Source organism: Linepithema humile, chromosome 1, assembly GCF_040581485.1.
Source record: "Linepithema humile isolate Giens D197 chromosome 1, Lhum_UNIL_v1.0, whole genome shotgun sequence".
In the NCBI taxonomy this organism is placed as follows: domain Eukaryota; kingdom Metazoa; phylum Arthropoda; class Insecta; order Hymenoptera; family Formicidae; genus Linepithema; species Linepithema humile.
The window spans coordinates 4910123-4929606 of record NC_090128.1 but is presented as its reverse complement, the minus strand read 5'-3'; the positions used below and the strand labels follow the sequence as shown (position 1 = coordinate 4929606).

Genomic DNA, 19484 nt, shown 5'->3' with positions numbered 1-19484 from the left:
CCGCGCGTGGTTATTGCGACCGCTGCGATCGGTTCTTTTACGCTTCGATAATTCTCGGAATCGGTATTATTCCTCTGTGACTATTTTTCGATTTATACTCGTGACAGAAAATTGCGTTGCATTGCAGTGACATGATATTAACACTTAAGAGTTTTGTAGTTGCCAGCGAAAGAAATTAATGGTGCATTTTGTAATTAATTTAGCATCTTATGTTAATAATATAAATTTAAAATGTAAAAACCACTAAATACAAACATACCTCCGAATGAAAATATTAAAGTATCAATAATTTCTGTGTTAACGTATTATTTAATACATTAATTAATGTATTATTTCATAAAATCAATATTAATTGATTAAATATTATCTTATTTGTCATAATTTATATAGCAATAATAAATTCGCGAATTTCGGACACAAAAATTTCGGACTTCAAAATTTTCGCGAAATAAGTCGCGTAAGGTTAATAATAGTTCGCGAAGAGCTGAATTTTAATCATGACACTTTGAACATTGCCGATGCTTACGGCACAAAATCCCGCCGAGTTCGTCGAGGCACCCTCTTCTAACGCCTTTCTTTGTGAGGCAGAAGAGGACCAAGAAAGAGCAATCCGCCCATTCGACATGGCATTATGGCCGCTAAGCCGAACCCCGAATGAAAAATCTCGCGACTTTCCCGTCGCGACAGTGAATTATCCTGCAGCGAGGTTTCGCCTCCCAGAATTTCCGCGAGAAGGGTCAATAAGAGTTCTCGAATCATAGGAACGATGTCCTAGCGTGACTTTTATCACGACTTTGTATTTAAAATGTGCAAACACACAACAGTGTATAAATGCAAAGAAGCTTTGTTTTATTTTCATGCACTCTTGCATGTATATGTATATATTTTTAAATTCATTATTTTAATGATATTGAAATAAGACAAATTAGACTCACCGGCATCGGATCGACAGCACTGTTGGTCCGCAGAGTTATCGAACTGCAAAGTTGATCTGTAAAATAAAAAAGTAAATCGAAATTAGAGCAGTAATAAAATAATAAAAATAATTATTTCAAAAATATTTTGCGTATATTCTTTATGTTCGATATTAATTTCGATAAATATTACTATTCCATCTTTTGTCTTGTATTTCGTAAAATTTATGCCATCAAGATTCATTGCGTGGACAGTCGGCATACAAAATGATACATTGTTTCAAATATTTTATACCGCGAATATTCATTTTTAATCTTAACTTATATATTTATTTTTGTATAATGTAATAGCAGCGAGAGGATTGTGTTTTTGTGGCTTCGTGGTACGAAATAATAAATGACCAACGATCGAGCAAAACACGGTCCGTCGAATCGTTCGGGCATCGGCAATCACGAGAAGATAACGAAAGAGAGCAGATTTCTCTGATTCGGAAGAATACGAAAAGTAGGAAGCAGTGTACACGCTGATACATAGCGCGCGAGAGAGAGAGTGAGAGAGATCGATATAAATGATACACGCAATCGCGTAAAATATTTCATACCATGTTAGTAGTTTAGAGATCGACTTGAGGCGTTTGATAGGAGTTGTTTACGCGTCGCGCTATTGCGTATGTTTATATCCGTCTCTCTCACTCTCTCTCGCGCTATGTATCAGCGTATACATTGTTGCTTCCTACTTCCTGCATTCTTCCAAATCAACGCGATCTTGCCCTTGTAATATCCTATTGCTTTGTCTATTTGCACGGCGGTATTCGATCGCGTTGGATCATTTCGTATCGAATGTGTCGAATGATATTCGAGTTTAACTTTTGTCTAGTGTGACGCGTATCGAGAGTGCCGTTTTAATTAATTAAATATCGTGCACTTTTCGTATTCGTATCGCGTGAGTCTCTCGAAGGATTTGCAAAAAGAGGACTGAGAGTAAGAGGAGGCTCAGGAAGGCGTCATACGCCGGCGGAGTGATTTTACAATAAGTGATCATTGATTTGTTGTTCGTTGCACATAAAACTTTATATAATGTAGCGCACATAAAATATTTAAAATACTTAAAATATTCAGTAAAATATCGGGTTAATCAATGTGCGCAATAATTATTTGTCAAACATTAATTATTTTAAACACAGCTCTAATCGGGATTTACTTTTGTATTTTACAGATGAACTTTGTAGATCAACTCCGCTACTGCGCATCGTGTCGGTAAGTAAATACAATTTGTTTTATTTCAATATCATTAACTCGTTGACTGCTGTACGACGCACCGGCGTATCGATACTACTTTTCAGAGGCCACGATACATTTTGTACCAATATCACGGTAAGACTAACAAATTTTACGATAAAACCATCGTTGTATGGTTCAAAACATGAAGAAAAGTTGTAACATTACTGGCAGTTAGCGTGTTAAGATAATATATGTGAAGATAATATCACTACATATGCGTAAAAGGTTTTCTATTCTCTGTCTTTTTAAATGAGTTGTTAAACCGTCGATATTCCTTTCAAACAAATTTGTTTTCCTTAAAAATATCGATTATAATATAATATTTAAATTTGACGATGCAAAGAAATCATATATTTAAGAACGTGCAGTACACAGCTGCATTGCAAATGAACGAGTTATCGATAACCGTTCCCGATTTCGCGGTTCGTGAATCTCAGCCGACTGTTCGGGGACGCGAATTTGCAATTATCCTCATTGCATCTCCCCGGACCGCGCTGAATAAATAGATCTTGTTACCCCTCGCAAAATCGTGGCGAGCGACGCAGGTGACATGAACGCACGCGGACCCTTTTTTTTTGCTCCCTGCTGCCGTTGACAGCAGCGGGAGGACCATCGTTCTCGCGGGGAAAATGGAATTCACCGCGCGCCCTTCCAAACAGCCAGTTTCCCCTTCCCCCTTGGCTATCCCATTCTCTGGCAAGAGTGGCAAGAAAATACGGCGGGTATAATTAAATTCTTTCGCGGTCCCACGTAAGCAAACATTGATTGCGCCGTCCGCTATTTTTTCTCCTTTTCGTTTTATCACAATATTGTTTCTCAGACATTCGAGGGGTGAAAAATTTCCTGCCATTTTAATAATGCAATGCCCGTTTACATATTTGCGTGTGATAACTAATTCTTCTGCAAAAAAATTTTAACTGGGAAATTGCGCGAGCGCAGCATAAACGAGCAAATCGATCTCTTTACCATAAACAATTCATGAATCGAACCAGCGAAAAATCTAAAAGCGACTATCTCAATGGTATAACGGGCACACTTCATAATATCGACGACAATAAAAATATTTCGCAGAAATATACTACAAAAATACAATTCGCATCAAGTTCACTGGAAAAAATATTTTTGTAACTCAATTGAAAAACTCTATAATTTTCAGTATCAACTTTAGCAATTTCAATGTCTTTTGCGGCTTCTCTCAGATTTTTCTCTTTAAAGCGTTCTAACGGTAAATATTACAACGTTTAATAAGTGTGCGTCTATATAATTAAATAATTTCAAAATAAATAATAATTTGCAATTTCTATTTTTTTATTCCATTTAAGTACTATTATTTTTTCCACTTAAAAGTAAGAAATAGATGTTGCTTGTTGAGATATAAATAATTTTTGAAGTAAATTAATTACATCTTATCGACTAGTTTAAGTAATCGCAATACTGATTTTAATTATGCGATTCTCTATACCGAGATTTCGCGTGAGCAACGAAATGTAATAGACATTTCGTAGGACATTCTATGCATCATAAGGGAAATCCCGAGGGTAAAAACCGACGCGCGTGAGGCAGGAAAACGGCGAGCAAGTGGAAGTTAGCCGGAAATGAACGATGGTACGGGTAGATATCTTTCCGGGTTTACTTCCGGCGGACTCTAGGTCCCGCCCGCAATCCTCGAATCAAGGATTTCATGATTTATAGTGTCTGCTTGGGCGTTGGCGTTCTGAGAATAACGGAGCTCGTAATCGCGCGCTAATTTTTACGAACCATTCGCGAAAACTAGTTGAAATGGTTATTTATCACGATTTGAAAAAGCTGCTATCAGTGAAAAATTCTACTTCGTGAAACTACACGAACAACATTTAGATATTTCGAATGGGAATAATGAATCGAGAAGACTTGCAACAAGCGATTTTCTATCCGTTGGCTCAGTTCCTGCTTGATGTTGCAGTAAAACATTACGGGTTTCTCATTCTAACGAGAGAAAGACAAGTATATCGCATTCCACGTGCTTCATTCGGAAAAAAATAACACCCGAAACTATGCGGATAATTTCGAAAGTGCAAGCAAATGACGCATTGAAAATTATGCAATAATTCAATGTAACTTTTCCTTCTGCAGCTGTTCAAAGTACAGTTTAAAACAAAGTTTCGTTCGCAGCGTCATCGATGGAAAAACGCGTTCACATTCACACATTCGACGCAATTCCTCTAATAAACGAAAATGTCCCTCTAATAAATTCTAAATGTCCATTCAAACGCTCGCGAAAATTATGCGATACATCTAACTCTCGCGCGTGTTTTGCGAGTGTAACGCGTCGCGACGCGGCATGCGGTGCGTGCGTGCATCCGCACACGTGTGTGTTTATCAAAACGTGCAGCGCGCGACCGGGAAAAGTAGGATGCAATTACCGTCAGCGAGCGAGCGAGCAAGCGGCAACGGGCATTTCGGTCACGGCTGTTGCCACTCCCACGTAAAACATAATGCGCCCAGCTATCATTACCGCTGCGTGACGCCCTCTCCCCCGTTCCCCGCACCCGCCGAAAAAGGGGGATGACGTCCGTCGACGGGGGCCGCAAAAAGGGCGCGGGGACGGAGGGCGAGAGCACTGCGCGTTCCCAGGAGCCCCCGGGGCGCCGCTGCCGGTGCCATTGCCCTCGTCTGCAACGGACGTGATTCGTTATCACGCTTTTGTGCGCGTCCGATTTAGAGCGGTCCGCGATATTAAACTGCAGTAGGGCGAGAAGAGGGAGGGAGGGGGAGAGAGAGAGAGAGAGAGAGAGAGAGAGAGAGAGAGAGAGAGATAAAGTAAAAAGCAAAAGAGAGTGAGTACAAAAATTAGCGACTTTTCAATGAAGGGCGATTCGTATGAGACAATTGTACTTGCACATACTATTACAGCACGAGCATCGAATTTATAAAACAAGAAAAAAAATTTAAGGATATCTTTTTCTCAAGTATAACATTATACAATCGATCTTCCAGTTTTCTTCTGATTTTTTTTGCTTTCATTAAGCATAATGCCTTACGTTTTCGAGTTAAGGCTCTTTGAATAGTACGCATCGTCCAAGTATTTGTTTCTCTTAAGAGTTTGATTTTAGCATATTTTAAGCTTTAACGTGTGTGAGCGATTAGCTGTGAAACTAAAATAGTAATCCATACAATAAGTAAATCAATCAATAAATTTGTAGATTTAAATGTCTTACCGACAATCACAATGCACAAATATCTAGACACAACGTGTTCGATTCAAAGAAAAGAAAAATGAAAAAAAATTCAGGTTTGAGTGTAATCGTAATTATGTGTGTTTCATCATAATTAATTTACATTTGTTATTTAAATAACAAATAAATAATTATAAACATCAACTAGAGTATTGCAGTTCGTTCCATGCGTCACATATTTTGCTTTAAACTAGTTGTCATCAGTTGTATCGAAGAATCGATGAAAACATCGAAAACATACCTAATTACTAAACGTGTACTTCACTTTCGAAAATCACGGATTTACGTTGTGAGTTTGCCAGGCTGAAATACACGAAACGCAAATATGAGATAAAACAAACATTATGCCGCGACTATGAATTATAAATTACCCAATAGCTAGAGATTGTTTGGATAATTACAAAGGCTATTATTGCAGTAAAAGCAAGTATACAATATACCGATATTTTTTTAGTTATTATGCGGCAGAAGCTTTTTTATACGAAACGTGCGTCGTATTTAAAAAAAACTCAAATTTTATGGTGCTTGAAGAAAAAAAAAAAAAAAAACTGTTCGGCGAAACGCGCGGCATAAAAACAATTTATTTGAATAAATTGTTGTATAAATAATTGTATCAATAATTACGACTTTTGTGTATCGATGAACTGAGCATCCAAAACCGTACTTTGACAATTTCCCATGTTGCATTGAACAGTTAAACTTGTTAATAAGATAAAATAAAAAATCATGCATTGAAATTATGTAAACGTTTATTCTAAAAAATTGATATCTTCAGAATTTTAGTTTTTAAATTCAATCTTCTGTAAGTTTTGTCTTTATAAAATTTGATTTTTTATATTTTTATATGTTATATATGGTACTTTTCGAAGCTTGAAATTTTAAGAGTAATAATCTAACACATACTGCTTATGTAAATTTAAAAATTTTTCATTAAGAAAAAAGAAAGTAAGTTTTTGTCTTTTCATTGTTTGCATTTGTAAAAATGCAAACGAGGATTGTCAGCGCGATTTTTAACAATTATATAGTAAATATTAGTGAATGATAAGACAGCAGATGATATTAGTATACTTATATTTTATATAATTTGCTAGTATAGTGAATAAATTCACTGGTCCTTTCTCTAGTTATTATAATTTATTTCAACAACTTTATGAATATAATTGGTCGATCAGGCTTAAAAGTAAAAGTTTCAGACTCAAGAATGAAAAGATTGATACGTTTGCGACACATATTGGACGCTCATTATTACCGTAATTTGTAGTGACACATGTACATAAGATTTGCATTCTTCTCGAGTCTCTATTGAGCTTTACGATGAATGCAATATTTGTCAGAAATATTCGACATTGGCAAGAATTGTGAATGTCAACGACCGCGTCCGATCTTCCTTGACCATTTTCCATCTACATACCGGCGGCAGCGGGAGGAGAGTGCTTTCCACGTTCTAGCGCGATTCACTTCCGCGCGAAGCTCTCTCGAGGCGGCATCACCATCAAGCGGAGCGTATCTCCAGCCGCATCGTCGTCCCCGAGTCCTCGTTACCTCCGCAACCTCTCTCGCAACTCGCAACCTCCCTCTTTTCGACGATCTCCATTCTCCATCCCTCCGCGTGCCACCGAGTCGCGCTACGACGCCGAGTCCGCCGTGCCGCATTCAGATGAGCCTATTTTCCGGCCCGTTGCGATCGCCCTTTACACAACCGTACGCGGTTACGAGGAGAGGCAGAGGGCGAGAAAAAGATTACAGGGGCGGATGGGCGCGAGGGAGATGCAGGGGGAGAGGCAGCGAGCGGGCTCGATAAGAACCCCGCCGACAGATACGCTCGCCCGAATGAGCGCGGCGGTACTTTCGAGGCGGTTGCTCGAAAGAACCACGACTGTCTGCGACAAGATAGCTTGACGAGATTCACCTGATTTTGACTCGTCGCGCTGCAAACTAATCTCGAGAAACGGCTGAATGCTATATATTCTCTCTAGTTTTATTTTCCATCTCCTTTTTTATACTCCACACACATGCAGAATTTCAGTAATGCGCAAGACTTCGTAATATTTAATGAAACATTTTTTTTTATCGAAGCAACGTGAGAGAAATTGCAGGTATTGTATAAAATATATCTTCGGCAATTTTTCCACATTTTTCAATTCTAAGTAGTTATTATATATTTTTGACCATTTCGATCGGAAACGTGAATTTTCAATCGCTATTCTATATTATTGAATTACTATAAATCTCGTCAAAATCGGAATTTACTTACATGTAATATAAATGCATATGTATACAGATAAAAGATACAGTAACAATATTTAATATTTACTATCGTAACAATTTAGTCTAAATGTAAGATTCTTTTTAAAATATTTTGTTACATATTGTTAAAAATATAAAAGTGACTGGAAATTTCAATTTCAGTACCAACATTAAGATTTATTTCAATCAAATCTACTTTTTATTTATTTACAAAATGTCTGAATTATTCCCATCGTTTCAGTATCTTCTTGAGTGTCTATAATAAAACAATTGACAAAAAATGGAATTATTCTATTTATTTCGGGATCTATCTAAATGTTTGCAATAAGGAAACTAATAAAAAATGAACTTACTTTAATCGGAAATATTTTCGAATACATTTTTGCTGCATAATATTTAATTTTTACTGTCGTAACAATTTAATTGCAGTCTAAATGTTGCGATGTAAGATACTTTTTAAAATATTTATTAGCTGCTCTCTTCTCACTGAGATATTTGTTGAAAGATCGCTTTTTTTTCTAAGTAATTTATAATGCCGCAACTCCGCTGCTCATACAAGTCAGACATAACTGCGCCCTCGTTCGTTTATCGGAAAAAAAAGAAGGATAACTACTCTTTTTTTGCACGGGCGTGCGATCGGCGTGTGTCAAACGGACGCGCGGTGTACCGGCGCGAGGCCACGAGCGCGCATCGTTCATTTCCGGTCCCGAAGAGAGCGTCACGCGTTTTACCAAAAAAAATGCGGAAAAAAGCGACGGCCGGGGCACGCAAAAAAGCGAATCGAGCAGAAGCGCAACCGATACGGCCGCAGATTACGAATGCATAGTTCGCCGAATAAATAATGGACGGACAACGGGGAATACGAGCGAACCGATCGCTCCCTCGACTTCCGCCTTTTTTTATTCTGTTTTCGATCGAAAGCGAAACGCGCGTTTGCCCCCTGCCACCTTTGGACGCGATATCGAATAATACGCAAGTGCCTGTATCGAATGATTGAACAAAAAACTTATTACTTACTATCCTTTTCGTCGACTAAGAAAGAAAAATAAAGAAGGAATGGTGGAAGAAAAATTCGAAGTAGCGAGTTGTGATTATTTGAAGACGAAAAAAGAAGAAAGAAAAAGAAAAGATTCACGGGAATAATTTGGTCGGTGGCGTCCGGCTAGAACGTCGTCTCCCTGTTGGTGTATAGTTCGGAGAATTTTCTCCCTTGGCCTAGGATTGTCCGACCCCGGCCATTAGCGGGTGCATCAATGGCCTTTGATTGAGAGGTTGGCCGTGAAAGGAGGAGGGTCAGAAAGGCAACCGGTCGGCGGAAGGACGGCAGAGGACGAGGACGTCGACGACGAAGAGGAGGCGGTTGGACAGTCGTTGTAGCGCCGACTGCGTATGACAGCAACGAAACCCCGACCCTCGCGGACCTCTCGAGCGGAGATCACCCTGTTCACCCCCTTCCTCCCGTCGAACCCTCGTCCGGTCGAACTTCACAGACTGCCTAGGTGCACTCGACAATCACGATCAATTTCCTGACGAGCTCTCGCTCAACGCATCTTGCGGTCCGGCAAAATTCAAAGAATTTTGTCAAAAAACCAAAGAATCTTATTTAATTCCATGGAGTCCTGGTGTTATTTCTAGATTTCAATTTAATGTAAACGATGAGAAAAGTTTTATTTGCTAAATAGCTCCGTATCAAATAAGTTTCTGAGTTTTTAAGATTTGTCCTAAGCTTTATATTACAAAAATAAAAGAGAGTACGATAATATTTTGTATACAAAAATAATTTATAAGAGAGAGAAAAAGAGAGAGTTACGTAAATTTCCACTGTAGTTGATGAATCAGTCAAGTGAGTAGCTAAACGTTACAAATAATCAAATCACTATTTCTTTTCTACTTCGACAAAAAAATTGGTCGACTTCGTCGAACAGATTCTTCGATAAAAAGATTTTTGCGTTCGAAAATTTTCTTTTTCTTTTTCTACATGCCGTGACACGGAAAATTGTCGCCCACCCTTGGAAATGTCGTCGGACAAATAATACCGTTTCGCAGTTGTTTTAGCGAACGATGTTCAGCGGTGTGTCACGCCGCTATAGAAGTGCGTTCAATCGAACAAAAAATCTCAGTGTGTGTGTGCGTGCGTGCGTTTTTATTTTTTTTTTCATATTTTTTCGCCCTTTTTTTGACGGCCACTCCGACCCGAGCCCGACAATTTTTCAATTTATCCCGTGTTCTCCCCCCGCGAAATTGATCGATGATCGTCGACGGACGCGGTCGCCACGTGCGCGGCATTATAGGACAAAAATTACAAGCCGGCCCGGAAATGACGGAGCAGCGGAAATGCTCGTGGCGCTCGACTTCCGGTGGTCTCGGTCGCTGTTGAAAATCCATTCCGCGATCGCACCGAGGAAAAACGAGTTAACCCAGCTGCACGATTTATTTATAGTTGATTTTATTTTGTCTTCTAATTAACAACTGATTCATATTGATTCGAATGAATGAAAATTTTGGATAAGTATTTGTATGCATTATTCGTCTCAAATGTCACAAGTTTCTCCGTTTATACTTAAATGACAAATAGATATAAATACTGTCGCGAGTAATTTCATTAATATAGTGATGGTAATAATTTTTAATATAAAAATTATGATATTTTGAGAGAGAAAAAGATTGAAGATTAAGTAATCGATCGAACGGTGCAAAAGAATTCGTATCGCGAATATTATATTGGAGAAGTCTCCATATCAGCGCGACGTTGTCGCGATCGATGTCGGGGCTCTTCTGAAAAATCGAAAAAATCGGAAAAATCGCTTGGCCATTGTGAGCGCTCTTTAACGACCTCTCGTGCGGTGACGTCGTTGACTCGCATGGGTGATAGCGAACGCGACCCGAACGCCGGCTCGTTAGGGCGGGTTGGGATCCCAGCCCTCTAACCATCTCGCCTCCACCCACCCACCTCTGTCCGTGCAACGGGTGAGTGCGGAGGTGGAGGAGCTGGCGGCAGCGATGAAACTCGTGTGAAGGCGGAGGGCGGAGGGGAGGTGGGAAGGGTCGCGAGAGAGTCGCCTTCCGTGAGTGCTTGCGCTTGTGGCCGCCGAAGGTGGAGGTTGGAGTGGCTCGGGGCGAGCGTGAGGAAGAAAGCGAACGTGAATAAGGTGCGAGAGCGAGCGAGAGAACGCGTTGACGCGAGAGGGAGAAGGAGGGAGCGACCTAGAGTGAAACGGGCGAAACGGGCGAGAGAGATGAGATGCGGTGGGATGAGGTCGCACTGGGATGAAGGAAAAAGAATAGCGCGAGAGCGAACGAACGCGGTGAATGAGAGAGGAAGAGAGGACGGGGGATAAGAGGGACGGAGGATGTGCTGAGAGCGCGGATCGCTGCTTATTACGGGCGATGGTTAAACCGTGGATGTCGTTAGCGTTCGATAATTACTCTCGTTCGGTTCTCTGCAACGTGTGAAAAATGAGCGTCTTTGTGGTCGCATGTATGAACACGTCAAAGTTTTGTGATACATTTTTGCAGTATTTCGCAAAAGTATTTCTCGCGAAGGACGACACCTCACACTGACACTACTAATATTCAGTCCCAAGCTTTATCCCAATATTCGTAACGTGTACTTTGCGCAATAGATAACGTAATGCTCACCCGTTACGAGCAATTTTCTGATTTTTACGTTAAATACGATAATATCAACAACGCTCACATATACAATGCTGCAAATATTACCAATTTTATCTTATTCTTTACAAATCGCTAAGAATGGAAAAAGTGTAACTTGCCAGTAAATAATATCTCTTCGTTCCTTTTCGATGCGTAATTAAAAACAAAATTCTTCTGTTTTTAATTCTTTTTTATTTTCGGAAATTAACGGAATTGACTTCGACGCAAAGTTGCGACTTTGTTTTCCAGATTACAGGTGAAATGTCCTAATTTGCCGTTAAACGCGAAAGGATATCGTCTACAGTTCTATTCTAATACGATCGCATACATTTATTTATGGATCGAAGCATCATATTACGGCGAAAGTTTCCAAAGCGACGTGCGCCATTAACGAGAGGCTGGTCCGACACTTATCCCGAACCTCCGGACGTCCCTCGTCTCGGATGCTCGGGGTCGGCAAGCGGCGGTTCGCCTCTAGGGACGACGAAGGTCACTTGAAAGTTTCGCAACGACGGCGCGACACGCCACCGGTCCAGCCGTGTGCGACGACGAGGGTCGCCGTCACTTCAGAATCACTCCTCCTCGCGAAAATTATACAAGTTCGCCTTCGTAACCGCCTGCTGGATCGTTACACTACCGCTAGCATTGGTGTCCTGTCCAGGAACGCGAGCAAACAAACTGCAGTAGCTTGCAACTGGCGACAATGACGGAGTTATGCGTGTGTATGTTTCACCTAACGAGTAAACCGCTGTGATCAAAATAGTAATATACCAATGTCCACTGATGCTCAGCTTTTGGTCATTATTGCAGAATTTTTTAAGCAATGCACTCCTAGCGCTTTAATAATATTCAAGCAATGCTTAAACCTTAAGCAAAGTTTATTTATCTTAGTTTTTCTCAAATTTTTATATTTATTAAAGTAAAAATTAAATTAAATTTCTTAATTTTTTATAGTTTGTTTTTGCAATTATTCATTATAATTAATAAATAATGTGATTTATAGAAACAACTCTAGAACTCTAAATACGTGTTTGAATACGAGTGTGAATTATGGCAAATTACATAAGCTTCTGTTCGTATTATAACATTATCTAATACACACATGTCGTTTTTCTAGAAAAAAGTATAAAAAATTGAAATAATTTTGAGTTCTGGTTGCCAGTTAGTCTGTTGCAAGCTACTGCAATGCTCTCGAGCCCTTATTCAAAATTGATCTTGTTGCTCGCGCATGCTGTGCGAAAAGAAAGGGAAGAAGCAAGAAAAGAAGGGAAGAGAAAAGAAAGGAGAAAGAAAAGAAGAATACACGCGTGTGTACGTGCGAGAGATAAGCCGATCGCGCGCGATAATCGGAGTCACGCGTGCCGGAACGTCTGTCAGGCGTATCTATCGGAGCTATCGTCTAGACTAAAGTTAAATTGAAAAATTTAAGCTTCAAAAAATTGTTTGAAATAAAGATTCAAGAAATTCAAATCACGATCATTCATTCTAAAGTGAACTATATAGCCGATAAACGTCTGACAAACAATTAAAGACGCTATTCGCAATGGGCTTAGAATAATCATCGAAAATCTCTCGGTCAAAAATATTTTTTGTGACGGATATGGTGAAAATTAAAAGTTTCGCTTAAATATAACTTTTGCGAGTTAAGATTTTTAACCGATGAAACCGATGAAAACGCGAAAATCCAAAGAAAACTTGATTCGCGACGGCTCTTTGCTTTTCTCTTGGCAAGTGCGTTATTCTGGTATCTCGAGAGATCCGTTGCTCCGTTTCTCGTTTCCTTCGCCATTTCTGCTTCCTCTTGGTTCTTACTGTTGGCCGGTGGTCCACTTGGGTGGCTCCCGACGAATATTTACCGCACGCGGTACCACCGATATTGCCCTACAGGTTGCTTCAAAAACAGGAAGTTTTCCTTATGCTAAAAAATTCGTTCATTTACGATTTTTTCATTATAAAAATGTTAAACTGTTTCCGTATTAATAATTTCAAAAATTTTGCATTTAAATATTTCTTGATTTCATGAAATATCCAATTTTTTATCTCAAATCAAGTTTTAAATCTAAATCGTCATTAAGTACATTTTATCAAAAGCTAACAAATTAATTATGATTTACTCGATTTTTGTGACAAAAGTATCCGATAAATATAGAAGGAAGAATAATTTTTATCGTTTTTGAAAAATATATTTTCCGCGATAGCAAAATCCTCTGCTATTAATGCGATATCTATCAATTCATAAAACTAATCAGGATAAAAATCACAGAATCCATCGCAGAGCGCACACACGTATTGCAAGCAAATTGACGGAGCCACCGAACAAAGCCAAAAAAAAGGTCATCGGATGAGGCCGCTTTGTTTTTTCTAAACTAGTCGAATTGCAGTTGCACACTTTCAACTATTTCCGGCGTAATGTGTGCGAGTACAAGTGAGCGAGCGTTCCGAAATTTAAACGTCGGCTTGCCGCAAACCAATTACAAGTTTCGCTCGCGGATATCGCGTCGGCATTTTCCCAGAAAATCTCGCGACGATATATACGCGCCTCGTGTCACTTTTCTCTCCGTCTCGCCATCTCCTTTTTTTTTACACATGCTTCTCTGTTGTGCGCACCCTCCTGGTTTTTTTTAACCCATTTAATCCCTCTGCGGAAAATGCGCATCGATCGTAACGCGTATGAGACGCGACGAATTACCATGCTCGCATAATTGCACTGACGCGAAGGAAAATGCGTCGCAAACTGCTCCGGGCGTTCGTGATAGTTGCAAGTACGAAGTTACGAATATATAATACGAGGCTAGGGGATTTTGACTGCAAAGCGAAAGCAAAGAGAAAACTAACAATAAGTTGCTGCGTTCGATAAATAAATTTTTTAACTATAAACCAAGTCGTTGAACAAGATAATATTAAAAAAATGTTAACATATATACATATATGTTAGCTATCAAATTTTGCATGAAACACTTTTACTACTGCTTTTGTTAAAATGCGAAAAATATGGCTATATTTATCGTTTTATCTAATAATGTAATTATTATCGTACTATCAGTAATAATCGATAATACAAATTCGACCCACAAAGTTTCTTCAATCAAACTTGCAGAGCACTGTACACAAGAATAAGGAAAGAGAAGCAGAGAAAAATATAGAAAGCAGAAAGAGAGAAAGAGAGAGAGAGAGATATCATATGATAGTGTATGCGGAAAGACGCCAAGCAACGCGCACAGACAAAAGCACCGCACTTACTAGACAAGCCGTGACCTGTTCATGGCCCATAAAAGCTTCTACGAACGCGCCCGAGCTTTATTGCACGCGAGTTCTCATTTTGTTAAAAAGAAGGACGCCGAAAATCCGTCGCAATGAGATTAGCACGTGCATAATGCACGCGCAATTAATGCGTTACGCGACGCCCTTAAATGTATCACATTTGACGTGCGCTTTTGATATGCGATTTACTTTTCATCGTATGCATTTTATGTATTTAATTTTTGGTAAGACTTCTCATTCAGTTGCATATGAATCTTATATGCGTATCACAATGTGTATTTATATGATAGTTTTTATTATCATAAAGAACAGATCGCGCGCTTGTGCAGAGTTGAAAGAAACTCTCTTTTACCTTTGAAACTCACGATACACCCTCGCAGCGAATCTAGATCGAGTACCAGTTGGCGCATCTCGGCATTCGCGAATCTTAATCTCGCAACGTTTCCTCGCTTACCGCTGTTGCGCGAGTAAAGGCGCGCCGTAAAAGAGAGTCGGGCTTTTCCGTCGCTCAACCATTGGAACCTCGGAAATTTCGCTTTGGAGGTCAGTGGAGTGCTCGCTCGTCGTGAAGCAGCGATGTAGAAAAAGAAAGAGAGAGAGAGAGAGAGAGAGATGAACATCCGCAGTTTTCGCCGCTAAAGGCGCATAGTTCGAATTTTCTCTCTCTCGACCCCTTCCCGCTCTTTTTACTATTCGGACTTACTCTTTTGGCTTTGCTCTCCTCTTTCCTCCTTCCCTTTTCCATCCTTTTTCCATCATTGCGAAAAGACGTCCTCTTTTCCGCGCGCTCTCTCTCTCTCTATCTCTCTTTCTCATGGCGTCCTTTCCTTTCTTCTCTATCTTCTCCTTTTTCGCTTTTCCTGTGCAGCATCCATCGCTTCTTACTTCGCCATCAACTGTCTGACCCCCCCCCCTTCCTTCCCCTGCAACCTGCCTCTTTCGTCTTTTTTCACCTTCTAACCGCGAGAGAAGAAACCGGGAAAACGGTGGGAGGGAATAGAGGGGCGGAAGAAGAGGGACGAGAGGTGGGTGGCTCCTCTTCTTCTCGCCACGGTGTTCCTTTTTATCCGGCACAGTGAACTCGGAATAAAAGACGAAAGCGGCTCGACTCTTTTGATGCCGCGTCTGGCTCAACCGCACGTTCCTTACGTACGCGCGAACGCCACCATATATCGGGTGGTCAAACGCGATTCTAATTATTCCGCGTGCGAAGCTTTCGACACGGGAAGAGAATCAATCGGCGTGAATTCTCGAAATTTCCACGTTTCCCGAAACAAATTTTTTCTCCGAAATCTTATCATATCCTCCGTATTTATAGAGCGTAATAAAAGCTGTACACGCAGAGCTCTAACAGTGAGTTATCGCGACGATTATATTTGTATCATTCTCTTTTGATGCTTTTACCGGCGAAGGCATTTTACGACACTTAACTCAAACGTAATCACGATCGTCGTTTCCCGCAGCAATGACGGCGATATACAAGAATCAAAATCCCTATTTCTCTCTCCCTCGGGGCACGTTAACCCTTTTCCTCGTAACTGCCGGCCGACGACGTTATCTTCCGCAACGTGCACGATTAATAAAACGGGGATTCACCGCCGTTACGGGCGACCGGCGAAGGTTTTAATCTTTTTTCCCCTTCGGCGCTAATGGTCGCTGTAGAAACCCAGCGCGGTATTGTGCCGGGGTTTAGGGGGATTACCACGGTCCACCTCGACAACCCGCCGGGTATATCAGGGACTCGGTGATCCTGCGAACCACCCTCTCGCCGCGCCAGCCAGCCGCGGCTGTCGCAATTGTCGCGAGTCTCTCGGTTTTGCGTGCAGTTTCTTGCATTGAAAATTTTGCGCAAACGCGAAAGTGCTCTCTCTCTCTCTCTCTCTCTCTCTCTCTCTCTCTCTCTCTCTCTTTCGTTCTCTCTTTCTCTTTCTTCTCTTCATCTCGTTTTGAACCGAAATATATTTTACTTGTATTATTTCGCTTCAGTGGAATTGTTCTGTGATCTTCTATGGGATTGTTCGAAAATCCAAATCCGGTGCATAATCCGAACCGATACTGAAAAACCGCGGTGAGAATTGCGACTCGCTAAAAACTAATCTAATGTTTCATACGTCAGCGGGTGATTTTTACCAAATTCCTCGCATAATAATCTTCCATGGCGCACGCTGTCGCTGGAAAGTGACGTGGTGATTTTTCCCTTCGCGCCTGTCATAGCTCGGCTCCCATAATACGTCGGCGCTGTTATCCGCAAGTTTAAACTTTCATCGAGCGATCTCCCGACCTGACTCGCTGTCCGTCGACGGTCGCGTCGATATCTCGCTTTCAGCGTTAATAGAGCGTCGCATTTAAAAGGCATGCGTCATATTATTAACGCTAAAAGCGAGACGAAGATGCGAGAGGGTACCAGCGGCGCTCGCCCGCAGCGCTTTACTCAATTATTCGACGTCCATCGCGCTACATCGTGATCGAGCCTGTTTGGTTAATTTTGAATTAACGCTGCGAAATTGGAAATGCGGATGGGAACGATGGAATGCGATTTGCCGGATCTCGCAGCGGTGCGTCAGTATTTTTTTCGCCATCCGAGCCGCGCCATGACCTCCACATTTTTTTATAATTTAAAAAGTGCGTTATTAATTTAATAAGAATACGTTTTATTTCAACGACTAATGAAGCAATAGCGCCACTTATCGTTGATGAAATTGACCTTAATGTCATGCCATAAAACAAATTGCTCTTACATTTCAAAGAATTGACATATAATCATTGTTCTCGCTCTAGATATTAGTAGGAGTGCGAGAGGAGTTAGAATATTAGAAAAATATGTAAAAATTTGAGATAAAATCTTCTTTCTTTGACAATTCAAATAATATGCAAAGAAGTATCAAAATTAAAATAGAGAATATTAATAATTAAAATATTAAAATATTTTTGAAATTTAATTAGCATTATATAAAAATTATATTTTTCCCAGTTTTTTTCCTTTTATATATATTTATCTTACATAGCAAGGCTTTTCGCGCAATGTTCCGGGAAAGAGTAGAGCCACTTTATGCTGGACGTAGTTCAAAAAGCGCGTTACTAATTACACGTTACGCGTACACGCGACATATATGTGGGTGTAACGTAAAATGTCGACACCCGATGCCACCAAAAAACCAACCGTGTATCGCCGCTGTATCGGCGAAATCGGCGATCCAGTGGCATTTGTGTGAAATCGAATCGCCAACCGCTTTGGCGTCGCTGAAACACGATGCTTTTCTGTACGTAATCCTTGTAATTCACAGAGATATTAATCCGTAAGCATGCGATTAACGAAAGTCCGCTAATATAATATAAGAATTGTTAAACAGATATTTTCAAATTTTTATTTGTTGAAAGAATATAGGTTTAAGAATTATCAGTTTTGAGAAAAATGTCAGTTTTCGATAAGTAAAGCCCAATCTACAATGTGCTTTTTGATTTTTGTCTTCTGCCTTTTTGCCTTTATGTAAAGGCGTATTTTTCTTCGGAAATTCAGAAAGGAGAAATTGTAAATCACAGTGTTTCTTGACTCCGTGTGACAAACACATAAAAAGCAAAAATACGAAAGGCAGTTAGCAAGAAACAATACGCAAGAAGCACATCGTAGATCATTCCTAAGAGACGAACATATGCGAATTGTAGCGCAATTATCGATTGACTGTGGACGATTATGTTGTCGTTGAAGATACCGAACCGTCCTCTTTAAGTTTTCCACGTTAACGAACTGAATGATCTCTAGGAGACTTTTGTACAGTAATTATCGTATCGAAATGATAATGACTCTTCAAAACTACAACTATTTGTACTAGAAGAAAAGTTTACATCAACGACAATGCGTAATTACTGCGCAAAATTTCGCATAAAATTGCATTTGCGAAATTTTATGAATAATGTTAAACATATATCTTCTTGATGATTTTAAGCAAAAAATATCGTTAGATATTTCGAATAAGAAAAATGAATAACCATAAACTGATTTATTGCATTTCGATAATAAATATCTTTTATTTGCGTTATAAGCAGTTATTTATTTTCGTATCGATCATTTTGCAACTCGCAACGATGGTAACATGTAAAAAATCGTAAAGCATATCTCGGTCGATCGATTAAATGCCATCAACTCGGCAGAGTAATTAGCTCACGTCGCTCTTCATCTCGTTATGCGTATTATATCTCGAAAACAGAAGTGCATTCGCGTGCGGCATTTCCCGACGGTCGCGCTCGTGATCTCGCGGAGATTTACGACGGTTATCGCTTTCGGCGCGTCGCGTTGCGTCGCGCCGCCGCATATCAAAATAACGGAGGCGGTCGTGCACGATTTTGCAGCGTGTTATCCAATTATCGGCATCGACGAAAACGACGACGACGCGGCCGATTAAAAGGCAGCGACGCGAATAAATTAGCGGCGCTGCGGACCGCCTCTTTACGCGCGACGGCGTTCGAGAGCGCGATTTATCGCGCGCTCGGCGCTCTCGCTTCCGTTTAATTGCCCGCGCGCCGCCGACGTTCATCTGATAAATGCGAAATCGCAGCGCGAGATTACAATTAGCCGGGCGGGCGAGCGGCTTAAACATCTTAACAGTCTCGTCGCTTTATCGCGCCAGTTTTCGACTCGGAGGACGCTAATATGAGAATTAGCGCTAGGCTTGTTTTCGAGATACGAAAGGGAAAATTATGTGATAGATAAGAAGAAAAACGAATAACCCGTGTGCGGTGTTGCATTGAATACATTTTCTCTCTTCAGAGATAAGAGTTTAGAAGATAAAAAATAATAAACACGAAAATAAGATAAATAACAATCATGCGGCAACGCAATGCGTCTAAAAAAAAAAAAATAAAATATGTAATAGTTACAATATATACTCGAGCTTGTAGATTTTTAATATATAAA

The 19484-nt window shown here is 40.2% G+C and overlaps 1 protein-coding gene across 6 annotated transcripts in view; it reads right to left on the bottom strand.

Moving 5' to 3' along the window:
* The window catches only part of Sidpn (similar to Deadpan), a 137798-nt gene that overhangs the window by 107270 nt on the left and 11044 nt on the right, over positions 1-19484 (bottom strand). For all 6 annotated transcript variants that reach the window (XM_012371773.2, XM_067361288.1, XM_012371784.2 and 3 more), the window contains exon 3: positions 936-991. The gene's annotated coding sequence lies outside the window, so the exon portion shown is untranslated. The remainder of the gene's footprint in view (positions 1-935; positions 992-19484) is intronic.